This window comes from Hippocampus comes, unplaced genomic scaffold (genome assembly GCF_001891065.2).
Source record: "Hippocampus comes isolate QL1 unplaced genomic scaffold, H_comes_QL1_v1.1 scaffold310, whole genome shotgun sequence".
Lineage (NCBI taxonomy): Eukaryota > Metazoa > Chordata > Actinopteri > Syngnathiformes > Syngnathidae > Hippocampus > Hippocampus comes.
This window is the reverse complement of record NW_017805990.1, coordinates 264,491-280,298: the sequence shown is the minus strand read 5'-3', so window position 1 is coordinate 280,298 and position 15,808 is coordinate 264,491. Positions and strand designations below refer to the sequence as shown.

Sequence of the window (15,808 nt, the reverse complement as noted above, 5' to 3'; positions counted from 1 at the left end):
TGTGTGTGTGTGTGTGTGTGTGTGTGTGTATATATATATATATATATATATGTGTGTGTGTGTGTATATATGTATATATGTATATATATATGTGTATATATATATATATATGTATATATATATGTGTATATATATATATATGTATATATATATATATATATATATATATGAATACCTTGTTTTCTCAAAAATGTTGAGGAAAGCTGATTGGCTTGGCCCTCAGCAAACATTCCAGTATCTCACATGGCCCCTTTAAAAAACGAATTGCCAACTGCTGGTTTACGGTACATGGATCGTGTTTTCAGTTTTCACCATAAAGAAATGACAACGTTCTTAATAAATTCAGAAGGTATTCTTGTCTAACTTTTACTAACTCTTTGTTAAAATCACGAAAAACATTGTCTGTCCAGGTCAAAGGGAACTTGGAGTTTTGTGTTCCTCCACTTACACACCGCTTTCTTGCATTTAGTGTACCGCAAAAGTTTTTTAAGTAGGCATGAAATGGTCTTAGTTTTAATCGAAGCAACATCATCCAGTACATTTGAGATCATTCATGAAAAGACGCTGCATTCACAATTGGAGAAACATTGTTTAATTCTTGTTTATATAACTGGTTTTAACAGACAGCGTAGTTGTCTGAATTTTTGCAAAGAACACACAGAGATAATCTGAGATGGCCAAACCTTTAATATCAACAGATGAAATGAAATATCAACACGTTCAGAGATAAGATCAAGAACGTCACATGACCTTGAGTATGTGTCAGACTGTTTTTCTGAAGAGAAATAAGTAAGATCATAGGTCATAATGATGTACGGATGTCATAGTGAAAAGCAAAAGCGATTTGTTAACTCGAGAACTAATATTGAATGGCGCTAGCCTTGCAGAGGTAATCGGGGACACCGGTTTGTTCAGAGGTTGACAGGCTATCCTAACTAGGTTTGTAGCTATTATGGTACATGCTCTCATGTAATACGTTGCTCATGTTGTGTGTGTTTGTTACATAACAAAAGAGCCAAATCGAGAGAGTGTACACGTAAGCACTGGTGCAGTTGGTGCAAGAACGCCACGGCCAGCGACTCAAACTGCGGGTTGAAAAACGCCCAAAAGATGACCAACGAGAAGGATTACGCAGTCCACTTGAGTGGCAATGACACAGATATTCAGCCCGGGCACAGCATCAAGATAACGCCACTGATGGTCGAAACGGGCGCTGCTTCACACACCATAAATAAACTGAGGAAGTTCAGAGCATTCAATGACAGTTTCCAGGCCAAGACACACTGCACGGAATTGGCTTGATGACACGACATGCAATGGAGAAGCAGAACACTGGAAAATGCGAAGGTGTGCCTGATGGACAACAATGGGGAATGCCACAAAGTAACGCTGAGACAGGCGTTATGTTCTCTGTGCAAGCATCTAGATCCAGTGGTGCAACAGTCATCTTCAAGAAAGGACTTGATGTTCTTTGGCACAGGGATGGGTCAGAATTCCACATTCACAAAAAATATCTATCTATCCATCCATCCATCCATTTTCTGATCTGCTTATCCTCAGAAGGGTGAGGGCATGCTGGAGCGTATCTTAGCTGTCTTCGGGCAGTAGGCGGGTGACACCCTGAACCGGTTGCCAGCCAATCACAGGGCACACAGAGACGTCCAACCATCCTCACTCACACTCAAACCTCGAGACAATTCTGAGTGTTCAATCTGCCAGCCATGCATGTTTTTAGAATGTGGGAGGAAACCGGAGTACCCGTACAAAACCCACGCAGGCCCGGGGAGAACATGCAAACTCCACATAGGAAGGCCGGAGCCGGAATCGAGCCCTGCACCTATGCACTGTGAGATTGACGCGCTAACCAGTCGCTAACCTGCCTCACAAAAAAGAGGTTGTATTATTTACACGCCGTGAATGGTGGCACTGATGACCAATGCAAACGGTGTCGTGACCTGCAGATCATGAGTCATTAGAATTAGCAAGGAGCATGAATCACAGACGACAAGGTCTTCCTGGCAAGGTCTAAGAATGTATACACACGTAAAACAATATATTTGTATATTGTTGATATGATTTTGCCATACAGTAATTTTGTGAGGCGAAGTGTGTTTTTTACATTCCCAATGCCAAGTTTCCATTTTTATGTAACTGGCAAAAACAGTGAGTTACCACCACCAGGACACCAGGTTTAAACATATAACAGTGCAACTCAGAATGTTAACTCCTTGTTGATGCCGTCAGTGTTAAACTTACTCAGTTATCCATCCATCCATTTTCAACACCATTTATCCTGAACAGGTTCAGGGTGGGGAGTGTGGACTTTATTTTAGTGGACTTTGGGCAGAAGGCAGACTAAACCCTTAACTGGCTGCCAGTCAGTGGGAGGACATATATAGAGACAAACAACCATTCACATCCACATCCACACCATCACAGAGTGGGAACCGATCCCACGTTGCCCGCACACAAGTCAGGCGAGTGCACCACTACACCATCAGCGACTTACTCTGTTTATAACTTATTCATACTGACATTACATGGTGGCAAAATATTATTGGAATGGAAAACATGCTTTTAACGTGATGTTCCTGCTTTTGCGAATGACATGCGGAGACAGCTAATGGTGCTCTTCTTATTCCCTTAAATAGAGTATCTTTCCTTTTGTAGCATTCACAGGGTTTACAGTCAGCTAAAGTAATTCTCTTCTGCAGCTGGGTAAAACCTTTGGTAACATTATTTAGTGAAGTGAAAATGTGATGCAATTTTATGATTCTATCGAATATTCATCTCCCATTCATCTTGAATCACAGAAGGTGTTAGTCATTGGTTCTGCAAAGGTTGTTCAAAGGCTGGTTTAAATAAGCCAGGTATGTATGTATGTATGTATGTATGTATGTATGTATGTATGTATGTATGTATGTTTATACATGTCTGTATGTAAGCCGTTAGGTAGTAGCACATAATATTGTAGCCAAGAACATGTTACAAAGGAAATTGTGTTTTTTTTATATAATTAGGTAGAAATGTACACTGAAACTATATACAAATGTCAGTAAATTCATCCGTGTTATGTGATATTTGAAAGCAAGATGTGACTTAAATCCGACACTGTTTTGGATTCTTCTTTGATAACACGTCACACACAAACATACTGTATGTGTTTCTTTGTAGCTGACATAAGCATTGCACAGAATAGTAGTCAAACATAATTATAAAAGACAGGAGAAAATGATTAGAACCATAACAAAATATTTAGAATAAACTTTACAATCAAACACTAAACAACATTCATTTTGGTATTCCCCCTCACGAGTTCTTGTGAACACCCTACACCAATTGTCTGTTTTGAACGATGCAATCTACAGTCTCCATTTTTCAGCCCTTTCCATAGATATTCAGTAGGATTTGATTAGGACTCTCCAGAATATTCATTTTTGGTGTGTATGTTTCTTGGTCATTGTCCTGTTGGAGGACCAATGGATGGCAGTAGTTCATCACTAAGGCTTTTGATCAAGAAGCCATAATTTTTCTTCATACACACATCCAGTCAAACCTCGGTTTTTGAACGTCTCGGTTCCCGACCAATTAGGTTTTCATCCAAAAATTTCGAGTTTTTTATGCCTCGGATGACGAACAAATTTCGGTTCTTGAACAAACTGAGCGGACATGAATGCGTCACTTGACTCCTCTCGCCTTCCTTACACGAGGAAGTGACACTTCCTCGTGTAGCATTTCATTGTGAACAGACATGTTCAATAAAGATGTTTTTATTAAAAAGAGCGTGGTTTCGGTTTTCGAACAATTCGGTTTTCAAACAGCCTTCTGGAACGGATTGTGGACAAAAACCGAGGTTTGACTGTATTTGGAATTGACATGTTTATGCTTAAATGTTCATGTTTTTACACCTATAGATGTTCATACTGTATTACTGTATACAATACATTGTAGTTCGTGGCCATTTTATTGGAAATGGTTACAACAAACTACCCTTATCATGTACATATTTGTTATGTCCCTCGAGGTAGGTTGTAACGAGGTTCAACTGTACTATTAGAATGCTTCGAAATGTGCGTTGGTATTACTGTCCCAGCACTTCGTAGGTTTAAATCTTATCTCTCAGAGAGGACGGACCATGTAAGTAATGGCAATGTGACCTATGAATATTGAAATGTCACCTGTGGAGTCCCACAGGAATCAGCACTCAGCCTCTATTGTTTCTCAATCGAGAAACAATTTACATGATTTCACTTAGTGATATTGTATGTTTATATAACATACGTTTTCACTGTTCTGTGGATGATACCCAACAATAAATGCCTTGAGAACAAACACGGCCACAGAATTGCTGTAAACTGCAGGCCTACCTTACTGAGATTAAACAAAGGATGCACTTCAATTTTATGCTTCTTAACCCTGATAAAACTGAGATGTTGATTGTTGGCCCTGTCAGACACTGGCACTTGTTTAACGACACCTCTCGTATTTAAAAAAAAAAAAAAAAAGGTATTAAGTTTTACTCTTTTCAAATCATCAATTCATTACAGTGAAACTCCTCTACAACAAAATCATGTTTGCAGCAAGACATTTTTCACAACAGGGGGTTTTTCACACACACACACACACACACACACAAACGTATGTGTACTCTTTATTTTCATTCCAATAGTGCATAAGTATGAGCATACACTTATTTGACACTTCATATAGTCAGTGTAGAAAGAAAAAAAGGGAAATAAATTGGGAATGTTTACGATCAGCATTCACTTTCACTTACATCAATTTCTTGGATAATGTCTTTTATTTTGCTTCCTCCGTCTTTCATTTTGATCACTTTTACCCTCTCTTCCAGCGTCAGAGCTCTTCTTGTCTTAGCTGCTTGACATCCAAATGTCCATTTTGTAGCCATTTTAGCAATGCAACGTTCTTGCTGCGTCTGAAACTAACAATAACAAATACTTCCTGGACTACTGTGCATGTGTAAACCAGCGTGGTGGTTGCTGTTGCCATTTCTGAACGAAACAGTCGAGGTCAGTGTTGTCTTAGACTTCGTTGTAGTGAATCTCGTCGTGAGGCAAGAGCATAGAAAAAGATTTCGTATGACGCAACAGTGTTTTTTTTTTTGTTGTATGGGGGGCAGGAAAATGGGAATGGTGTTAATGCATGAAGGTTTTTTCACACTAGGTGGGTATTTTCGTCCATGTAGGTTTTGTTGTAGAAGAGTTTCAGCAGTTGTCAGCATTGGCAAAACACAATACCATAGTCACATGCCGATCATGGTGGACATGATTGTACGGCATGTTGGGAAATTCACTCCAATGCTTGTGCACTACTCTGAGAATGTGTTTGTTCAGAGGCAGAGTGCACTCCGCTCTCATTAAGTTCTGATTTCAGCCTATGTACTAATCTAAACCACTCAGCAACTCGCGCTTGAACTGTTTCCATCTGTACGACTTGACGCACTGTCACACCGTGTCCCCAGTCGGAACGCCTAGTGCGCGCGCCGACTCTCCCTTTTTTTCTGCACTTTGAACAACCAAACAGCAAATGTGAGCAACACTATTTCTGAATGAGTGAACCACTGTGCGCACAGAGCGTATTTCCGAACACGCCTGTCGTTGTCCTTCGCTGCATTTGGTTTGAGCTGGTGTGGTGAGTCCTAATAAAGACCACAAAGAGCTTGAAGAATTGAAGTATGTGCTGAAAAAAAAAGAAACACACATTTCACATTTCTTCCAAACCTCAGTGATCTAGTAAATTAAAGAGCCAGCAGTGTCAATAGATGCTAAATTTCTCAAACCTAACCATGAAGATTAGGGGTTTCAATCCTGTTCCTTGAGGGCCACTTTCCTGCATGTTTTCTATCTCTCCCTGCGGCAACACACCTGATGCAATTGATCAGGGTCGTTATCTTATATAGAGCTTCCTGATGAGCTGGTCATTTGAGTCAGGTGGGGCGCAGACTGATGAAACATAAGGACGGAAGCGCTTCAGGATGGACGAGGAGGGAGGATGAGCATTTTAAGAATAAGGAAGAAGGACAGACAATGACGGAAGGGTGCCCAGGTCATGAACATTGGACGTACTGCCAAAAAAAGTCCCCATCTCTGCTATTTTTAGTACAAATGCGCAATTGCGCACAGGTTATGTGAAACCTTGGTAATGTTAGTCCCTTTTCAAAATATCATTGAAAAGGCACAAGAGCATATTAATCAAAGTTTGAAGAGCACATCGGGCGGTTCCATTTGCATCCTTCTTGCGGCCAGGATGTTGATAAGTGGCCAGATATTGATGACAGAGCTTACCTGGCTGTGTAGCAGCTTCCTGTTTAACAGGGATGAGCCTCTCTTGGACGGCACTGAACACCTCACCATCAAAGATGAATGGACCCGTCTGAAGGCATACATCCAAAAGAAGCAGTTGGGTAAGAAATGGAAAAATGCTATAGAGGTGGTATGGTATACAGGTTTGATAACATTCTCTGCCCGTACAAATTAAACACTTTCTTTTCAACCAGCTGTGACTGTGGTTTCAGCTGTTTAAAGTGAATTAAATTAGCCCCATTTGAGCACAAAAGAACTGGACCAGCTCATAGTTGTGGCCCTGCAAGGGCCGGCTTATGATGATTACGAAGAAAAACAGGCTGCGAGCAGATGGTGGGCAGCTGAGCACCGCAAGAAGAAACTGCTCTTTGAGAAAGCATCGGTTGGTGCAGATCAGGATGAGGAAGATGACCTTCTGAATTACCTTGTTGGTCATGTCGAACACTGAAAGCTTAAACATTTGCCAATTGACACAACTGATTACTGACTTACTGAAAATTTGTCATTTTGATCTTCGCAAAGGGCGGCCCGGTGGTCGACTGGTTAGCGTGTCAGCCTCAAAGTGCAGAGGTGCAGGGTCCGATTGCAGCTCCGGCCTTCCTGTATGGAGTTTGCATGTGCTCCCCGTGCCTGCATGGGTTTTCTCCGGATACTGAGATTTCCTCCCACATTCCAAAAACTGCATGGCAGGTCAATGAAATGCTCCAAATAGTCCCGAGGTGTGAGTGTGAGACTGTTGGTTGTTCATTTATGTATGTTCTGCGATTGGCTGGCAACCGCTTCAGGGTGTCCCCTGCCCTTCTGCCCGAAGACAGCTGGGATTTAACTTGTTAGGCTTCAGTACACTGAAAAACTGAATAACTTGACTGTACTTTTTCCTCCTCCTCGTTTAACTCAGCTCGTTAAATGCACTAAGGTGGGAGACTTTACTTGAAAATACCTTGGAGCGGCATGGTGTTCGATCGCTTAGCCTTAACACGTCCACCTCACAGTGCACAGGTCATGGGTTCGATTACAGGCCTCAGCTTTCCTCCGTGTGGAGTTTGCATGTTCTCCCCATGCCTGCGTGGGTTTCCACTTGGTACTACCTCCCACATTCCAAAAAATATGCATGGTAGGTTAATTGATCACTCTAAATTGTCCCTAGGTGTGACTGTTAACACAGATGGTTGTTTGTCTATTCAATAGGGGAACTATAAATGGGAGGTGGATAAAGTGAGAAGGAGGTATAAAGGAAAAGAGAGGGGGCAATAAGTGGGGGAACTCGGGAGAGGAGGTAGAGAAAAATCCAAGTTACAGGAATGACAAGAAGCCCCCTGAGGACGAGGCATCTGACCTCTATAACATCTGAAGACTGATGGGTTAAACGAGCAGAGAGGATGTCACATCCACTGCAAAACACACTGCAAACAGATAGCTCACATTAGCAGTACATTTACACCAGGGGTGCCCATTACATCGATCGCGATCGACCGGTAGTTCACGGACTGATTCCAAGTCGATTGTGAGGAGTGGAGAGGAAATAAGAAAACATACAAACATTTGTGTGTCTCTGTGCAGGTTAATAATGTATTTTTTGTGTTCATGCACACTGCATCCTAATCATCCTATCAGTCTCACTTTCACCAAAAGTATTTAAAAAAAACAGGTCACCTTGCAGCTTGCGATCACAGTTGTTGCAATGTCTCCTTTTTTATTATTATTATTATTATTATTATGATTATTATTATTATTTTTTTTTTTATTATTATTATTATCAGACAACATGCATTTCGTGTACAATTCACCGATGGCACTCGCAAAGAATGGCAATCTGAACGGCCGAGAGAAGCCTTTTAAAACGGTACACGTGAGCTACGATGTTAACAGGCTGCAAAAGTGCGTCGTATGCATCCGCGTCAGGTCTCCCAATAAGGTAGGGAGTGATTTCCTTTTCCCAAGCTCATAAACTCTTGTGTCTACTTTATTTTAGAAGCCATTATGGCTGATGCTCATCATGGCATGTGTGTGTGTAAGTGCGTGCATATGCGCTGTAACGGGTCGATTGCAAAAGATTGGTTGATCGTAAAGTAGATCTTCGGTCAAAAAAGTTTGAGCACCCTTTATTATCACATTAGTTTCAAGCATAGTTAAGTATCACACTGTTTTCCAAGACATAAATATAGACTCCAAAATCAACAAACCTTTGCTTGCTGTGTCAGGTCAGCCACAACTTTCCCTGTGTTGACCCTTTTTGCATTAATGGGGGCATCTAGTCAAAAAAGAAAAAAAAAGAGCCGAGTCAGTCGTGAGAATACTGAGATTAGACTACTGGTGGCACATAGGACATGAAGGATTTTTTTTTATTTTTTTACTTGACTTCCCCATTAATGACTTCCATTAGCCTGGGACTGTGATGGTCGAGGACCTTGTAGAACTCATACCAACCACCTTGCTGAATTCATGTAATAATAAAAGCCCGTCAAGTTGAAAAGAGTTGACACCATGATGTGATTTTTATTTTATTTTATTTTTTGCGCTGTCATACTCTAATTCACTACTGTAAGACAGTGTCCCAATAGTTATTTTGTTTGTTGTTGGTTTTTTTTTAAATAACGTGACTATTTGTTATTATTCCAGTAATTTCTGTGCAGACTGTTGATTGGTAATCTGGCCAATGACAACTGACAAATTGTGTAATTGCAATCCATTCCTATACAATAGAATTAATTCATACTCCACATGTATAAGCAATAATCACCTGTCACAATTAGCGTGGGGCAGTTGTGTACCTGAAGTTCAGTAAACGAAATTTAATGAACTCATTCATATCTTGGGCAATGTGAACTGAATGTGGTGTATTTTGACTTTGTGAGTGTTTCTGATCCCATTATTGAGCAACCCTGCTACCAACAGTCACAAGGCGTGTACGTCATCAAAATGCACCGTGGGTGTGTGGGGACAATCTTTAAAAATGTATATATATAGGGCGCACTGCATTATATAAGGCACATAGAATCGAAGCTACATTAGTGGCTATGGTTGCGCTATGAATCCACTAGATGGTGCTACGCTCAAGGGAATACAATAAAATACATCCATCCATCCATCCATTTTCTACCGCTTATCGCAGGGGCAGCAGCTTTAGCAGCGAAGCCCAGACTTCTCCATCGCCACTTCTCGCTCTTCCTGGGGGATCCCGAGGCCTTCTCAGGCCTGCTGGGTGACATAGTCTCTCCAGCGTGTCCTGGGTCGTCCCCGGGGTCTCCTGCCGGTGCGACATGCCAGGAACAGCTCACCAGGGAGGCGTTCAGGAGGCATCCTAATCAGATGCCCGAGCTACCTCATCTGGTTCCTAAAATACAATACAACTTTATTGATATAGAGCAGGGGTTGGGAACCTTTTTGACTAAGAGCCATATAAGCAAAATATTTGGAAATGTATTTCAGTGATATATATATATATATATATATATATATATATATATATATATATATATATATATATATATATATATATAAACTGTATTTTAAAATTGAATTCAACAAAATGTCAGCATAATAAGCCTTTTAAATAATTTTGTGATAATACTCACCATTAATGTGAATGGTTTTCCGTTCTACACAATTGCTAAAAATCCAGCAAAACGAGCGGAATTATAGTCAGTTTGCCGGGTCCATACACGGAGTTGCTGCGGGCCAGCGAGCAGCCTGCTCACGAGCTTGCACACTTCCTTTCCGCTGTCTCTTGCAGGATTTTTTTGATTCGAACGTAGCAATGTAGCATGGCGCGTGTCAAAGTGCCGCTTCACATTCGACCGTTTCATCGATGGTATTTTATCATTGCAAATCAGACACACTGCAGAACCTGTTCTCTCCACAAAGGCAAATCCTTCGGTCCATTCCTCCTGAAGTCTACCATATTCATCATCTTTTTTTCTTTTCGGCATTTTATTCGTTTAGGATTAACTTTGAGCTAATAACCGAGCGGGTTGATTCAAAAGGGGGCAGTTACCTGTTTCCACAGCAACGGCAACGTAGGCCAGTATTATCCAATCAAAATTGCTCCTGGAGCCAACTGCAGCCCTGAACAGGAAATGAGCAGCAGGAAGAAATCGATGGATGAATTAAACAAGTGAGAATATTTTGTTTTATCTGCGAACCAGATGCAATCATCAAAAGAGCCATATATTGCTCGCGAGCCATAGGTTTCCGACCCCTGATATAGAGCCTTCATAACCGCTGTAGCTGTAACAAAGCTATGAGAACTGGTCACAAATACAGACATGAAACATAAATACAAACAGCATTACAAAACAATAAATGAAAGACAAAAGTTATGAAGACAATTGATTCAACAAAAAGGCACACAACCCTCGTGGGCTCACATCTACAAGGGGCTAAATATCCTTAGAAGTCTTGCTCATCTCATTCTTAATTGGTTTCGTCAGTAATTAACGATGCTTTTGGTATTATGTTCCTTTCATTTTGGCTGCACAGCGCTCACAAAGTAGTTGTTTGACTGGGTGTTGGTGACTGCACATGTCAATTAATGTCGGGCAGAACCCTTTTAGGTTACAATTGGTTCCTGCAAATAACCACTAGATGGGATAGAAACACCAACAGCGAAACAACTCAATGGGCATAAAAAGAGATTGTAACTCCATACATGAAGCACATCGGATTATAGGGCGCACTGTCGGCTTTTGAGAAAATTGAACGCCTCTCGGTGCGCTTTATAGTGCGGAAAATACGGTAATCTCTGCAACGTGTTCTGAATCACTGCTCCCAGTGGTATGTACCCTTTTGATCTCCATTGAATAGTGTCAATTGTTGCAGCTTGACAGCTGCGTGAACACACTTCTTGCTGGTTCTTCTTCCTTCGTGTTCGGTGGGTTCCTCGCGGTGAACTTGGCATCAAATTTTGGCCGAATTTAAAACATTTGAGTGATTCTTGGAAAACCTCAGTGTTAGTTCCAATTCAAGTCGATTCTCGATGTCCAACCCTACATGTGACACTAATGAAGTATGGAAAAAGGATGGCTAGAGTAGATTTTCACGAAATTATTTTATTATTTTAATGCTTATTTATTAAGACTCACAACTCACTTAAATTTGAGGGTTTTTAGTTTTTACTCAACTATGCTTTCTATTTCACGGCTAGAACAAGATACTGTTGTCCTAGAGCATGAAAACAAGGTTTTATTTCACTGGAGGAAACAATCCTCAGAGAAGGCTGTGTGGTTTAGATAAGCAAGCGTGCTGTCAACTCAGCACCTTGCTTAAGTGGTCGAAAACAGCACAAATCAATACATCATTAATCATCAGTTTAACGTGTCCAAGCCCACCGTGGACAAGCATTAAAATGGAAGGATTACTGCAAGGAGAAATTAGCTTGATGGCTTGCATGGGAAGTCTGAGAGCTTCAACTGATAATCCAGATAAATGATGAGTGAGAAATGTGTTCAAGAATTGAACACCAAAGTGATGGATTGCTCAAGGCTGTGCCTGTTTATGTTTATTTATGCACCGGCATGATGTGTCCCCGGGCAAACTAGGCATTTATGTGCATTTTTTTTTCCCTCATGACTCATGCACGTTAAAAGATACTTTCATCATTCAAGTATTTGCCAACGCAGCCAACTGTAACATGGATATTCATACACCTCTGACACAAAGTATAGGAGACATAGACATTAAAGAACCAATCGTTTGTGTTCATTGTGTAAGAACTAAATCCAATTACGTATATCAAATCTTCGGGAAATATAATAAACGGATGAACTCTCAATATGTATGTGTGTCTCTTCGCAGTTGAAAATAAAACAGTCTCAAGAAATGCACTCTGCTTGAGACGGTTTGGATTGACAGACGTTTCTGCTTTTCACGCTGCATTATAACTCTAAATTCTAGACACAAACATTTGAACATATTTTCCATCTGTCTGTCATGCTGTTTCCACTCTCCTACTGCTATAAAACTACCAATTTTCAAAATCAAGGTAGAACTCTGACATTACACACACACACACACACACACACACAGTCACAGTTGATCTATTTTTGCTCTTGAGCTATACATTTTGTATGAAATATGTCAACCGTTGGAACATGTCACTTGCCTTGACTTTCCACGTGAGTGCCACTGGAATGAAAGAGAAGAATTTCACGAGTGCCACAAGAAATCGAGCAGGAGCTCTAGAAGGAAGCTGTGGTGGTGCAGTCAGCTTATGTATTTATTCACTCTCATGATTCCCCTGAGTGACACTCGAGTTAGCCCCTTCAGTAAAGTGTATTTATGACTGCATATTATTCAGATAAAACAGAAGAATAAGACAGACTGTAGGAGCAAATCGCCTTTTTATAGTGCCTTTCTACCACTTGAAGTCTTTTTCCTCAAAAGGCTTCACAACATTCATCCATTTACAAAACGATTAATGATGATGGCATTTGTTTCCATGGAAGGAAAGTTAACTGCTTATTCACACATTTTTGTTCAAGGATACTCTGACAGGGCGATATAGGAACTCTGGAATGAATTTGTAACCTTTGACTTGAGAGATGCAAAAGACACAAAAGACAGATAGACTTCAAGAAATTGTTCATCTTGTGTCTATCCCACGTATCCTGTTTAGAGTCACAAACGACCTGGCGCCTATCCGAGTAACTGTGGACAAGAGGCGAAGCACCCCCTTCATTCGTCGGCAGTCAATCACAGAACATTTTTCTGTCAATAGCAGATTTTTTGTGAATAATGTCATTAGTGTGAGAATCGTGTATTCAATTATAGCCTTTTTTTTTTTTTTTTGGATGAAAAATCCATGTCGCTTGTAAGGATGTAGAACTAGGTTAATTTTGTAGTACTTGTTTTGTCCACAAATAACTTCATTAGCGCGTATGTCTGCTAATGGAAGTAGCAGTGTCCTACTTGCCCCATTAGCCCAGCATCATTATCCTCGTCTCATCTAATCTGGATAATGGCATGCCTACTGAGACTGTATGTGGAGGTCAGAGAAGTATTGCTATTGTGCATCACCTTGCCACAACATGATAGCAGTCGAAAACCTGGGCTCCAGTTGGGTACATCTAAGACTTTAGTGCAATTTAATACGAATTTTAAAAGATAACAGTGGATAGTCAGAAGATATCCAATATATTTTAGTAAAATCTGCTGCCAATGAATATGTAACATTTATCATGCTAGAGATTACAATAAAAATGTCTTCCAATTTTTCTGAAAAGCAATTTGACTAAAACCACAAAGCACTGTTCTATAACATGGTTACTGCAATGAGAAGCGAAAAGTGAGGTTTCTACTCTTTTTAAAAAAAATCTCAGCGACGTGGAGCTGCAGACTGCCATACTCGGTGTCACAAGGCACTGAGGATTGTTTGTGTTTGTCTGGTCACTTCTTATTTTTTTGAAAGAATGACTCTCCTCTCATTTCAGGTCACTCACCCTTCCTCCTGTGCCAGCTGATTGTCAGCCCCACCCTGATTGTCTTCACCTGTTGCCCCTTCCCTTATCTTTAAATGGTTCTTGTCTCCCTTTGTCCTGTCCCAGTGTGTTTCGTCCTCGTGCGTGCACTTCAGTGTCTCGTCACAGACCCGAACAGTTTTTGCCTCGTTTCCACAGCCTTGCAATTTTGAGTTGTCAGTCTCTGATCCTGAAATAAATCTTTTTACTTTGAACCTTGTAACTGTGTCCTGTTTCCAAGCCTGGTTCCGACAGTACACACTGGCCAGAATGGGCACAGAGGGGGCTGAGAAGCTAGCTGCAGCTCTATCTGCACAGGGGACTCGCTTGTCCCAACAGGAGGAGCAGGTGGCTGCAATACACCAGAGAGTCAAGGGGTTCACCCACAGCCAGAAGAGCTTCAAGGCAGTCATCCCAGCCCAGGTAGGGCAGTTTAATGAACAAACACAGCAACTACTCTCCTGAAAAAAAAACAACCACGGAAGTCGCCAAGCCTCAGACCCAGTCTGTTCCACCGTATCTCCCATGTCAGAGCTGCTTCTGGGCGTTTTTTGGGAGACCCAGGACTGTTCCAGTCATAGACTGTCAAATACATTTTGAATTGTCGCCTCAGGCCCTCCCCACTGACTGAGCCAAAGTTGACTTCATGATTTCTCACCTGGCAGGGAGGATGGCATGGGCCACAGCCAAGTGGGCAAGAGACACCCTGATTTGCACCTCCATTGCAGAATTTACAGAGGCTTTACGTAAGACCTTTAACCCCGTTTCATCTGAAAAGGGAAAAAGCAAGGGAACCGAGGCAAGCCAAGGAGTCAGTCTGTGACTATGCCATTCACTTTAGGAGTATGGCTGCTGAGAGTAGGTGGAATGCCATCGCACTTTATGATGTCTTTATATTTTCCGGACACTTGAGTGGGGGGCCCTGTCAGTCTCAAATGTCTTTTTTTTAAATTGTCAAAAATATACAGTAAATAAATGAATGCTGTCAGGAAAAGAATAAAGGATGGGATATTGGAATTAAAACAATTGCATTTACTTTTAGTAGCAGCAGACTCAGTAAATTTGTGCTCAAAGTTCCATAAAATGGAGAAAATCAAGTTGGTAAATGTAGTAGAGTTCAGACTGAGGTTGCCCTATTTTTCGTCCATCAATCAAATGTTTCTATATTCAGTTTGGAATTTGTAACTGTTCAACACTCACTGGAACAAATATGGCGGTGAGGATGCAAATGCTCTTTTATCATTTGTAGGCAGGGGGATTGTGCGTTACCAAACAATGTTTGATTGCTTTATCTACCAGTATATCTCTGACTTGTATGGGAGCTTGTCTCGAGTTAGGGATATCAAATGATGATTCTCATTTGAGCAGAGAAACCTTACAGGAAAGTTTGTTAACAACAAGCAGGAAAGGAGAGTCAGTCAGACTCCCCCCATTCCATTTTATTTTATTCTTTACAAGTATTGTAGTTTCTCGGCAGCGTATCCCAGGGGTCCCTCCACTTTGACAATGAAATGAAACAGCAGATACTTATGTGATATTCACACCCCTCAGTGTTTGGCCCACTTTCAACAGACCAGGGTTTGTTTCTCTCGCTGGTTCGGACCTTTTTATGCAGGTGTGAATACACCCTAAGGAATCACACTGTACTTTTTGCAAGTGAAAGATATTCTGAAAATACATCAATGCTTGTGACGATCGGTGCGCCCATTGGACAGAAATGACGAGGGCGGTACCAGAAGCACAAACCCGGAAATGGAGGAAAACATGCAGTTCTTATGTGCATTCTTGCTCTTCATGTTTCTGCTGTTATTAGAGCTGCAAAATAATTTTGAGTGTGAAGAGGAGTAACCCGCAGGAGCGTGTGCTTTCCGTGCTTTTACCCACAAAATGCTGGCAGTGGCGCGGCTTAACTAAAAACGAAGGATCAAAGTCACTACGGGCTAATACATCCCACGATGTTGGCTACGGTGGCTTTTTAAGCCCAAAAAGTCGCTCATGTCCTGTATTATAAAGTGGGTCTTGGTCTGGTTG

The 15,808-nt window shown here is 41.2% G+C and overlaps 1 long non-coding RNA gene across 1 annotated transcript; it reads right to left on the bottom strand.

Moving 5' to 3' along the window:
* Positions 1 to 5,562: 5,562 nt before the first annotated feature.
* LOC109528944 (uncharacterized) lies at positions 5,563 to 8,572 on the bottom strand. The gene is made up of 3 exons (XR_002170756.1): positions 8,507 to 8,572; positions 6,306 to 6,393; positions 5,563 to 5,700 (listed from the first exon to the last, which is right to left on the bottom strand). It is a non-coding gene; the product is annotated as an uncharacterized LOC109528944 (long non-coding RNA).
* Between the last annotated feature and the right edge of the window lie 7,236 nt (positions 8,573 to 15,808).